Source organism: Athene cunicularia, assembly GCF_003259725.1.
Source record: "Athene cunicularia isolate RWA chromosome 1 unlocalized genomic scaffold, athCun1 chr1_part1, whole genome shotgun sequence".
NCBI lineage: Eukaryota > Metazoa > Chordata > Aves > Strigiformes > Strigidae > Athene > Athene cunicularia.
The window spans coordinates 71692954-71693881 of NW_020799091.1; positions in this window are offsets into that span (position 1 = coordinate 71692954).

Below are 928 nucleotides of genomic sequence, written 5' to 3' on the forward strand. Positions count from 1 at the left end.
GAGGCAAAAGCTGTGGTTTTGTTCACGCTTAAAAGTTGTAGGCTGTGTTGCATTTTAATGATGCCATTTGAGCTGCCACGACCAGGACTTTGCTTGTGTTTCTATCAAAAACTTACATTAAAGGCATTCAATCAGGACACTAAAGAGTTATCCCATAACGAAACATAAGAAAAACTTGTTTGAAGTCATATTTGAAAAATCGAACCAGCCATTAATTAATTTTTTACTTCATCTCGTCCTTTGCCCTCTCTCCTCCAGTGTATTTTGTGGGTGAGGCTCTTGGCATTTCTTAGCTGGCGGGTAGAGGCAGTGTTAATACCGGGGTTTTGCGGCAGAACAGCATTGGGCTTTTAAAGCCAGTCCCTCTGGTTACCCCCACTCGCTGTGTGTCAGCTCGGCACGCTGTGTTTCTGCTGCGTGTGAGCTGGGTGCGTCTGGCTGGAGACTGGAGGCTCCTGTAGATGATCTGATCCTCGTCGATGCTCCAATGCTCGTCCCAAGTGCGCTTCAGCTCCTGCTCATGTGGATCGCTTCAGGCCACGTGTGTGGTGGAGACCGGGGAGTGTATCTGCTTATCGCCAGTTAAAAACCCGTCCCACATAGTGTGATTCATGTTTTGGCAACCTTGGATCTGGTGCTGCTTTGATCTGCAGATCTTCTCGTGTTGCTCAAAATTAATTGCTTAATGTGGGGTATAGCTAGAGACTGTCAAGGAGATGGGAAGAGGAAACTGGGAGGATTTAAAAAAAACCAAAAACCACAAACCAAAAAAAAACCCTCTTGGAACACACAAACGAAAAACCCAAAGACAAAACCTTAAATAAAATTAACATAGCCAAAACTTTTAAAATTTAAGGTCGTTATACAGGAGCCACAATATATTGTGTGTTCCTCTTCTCTCCTCTACACGCACACCCCCCACCCCCCC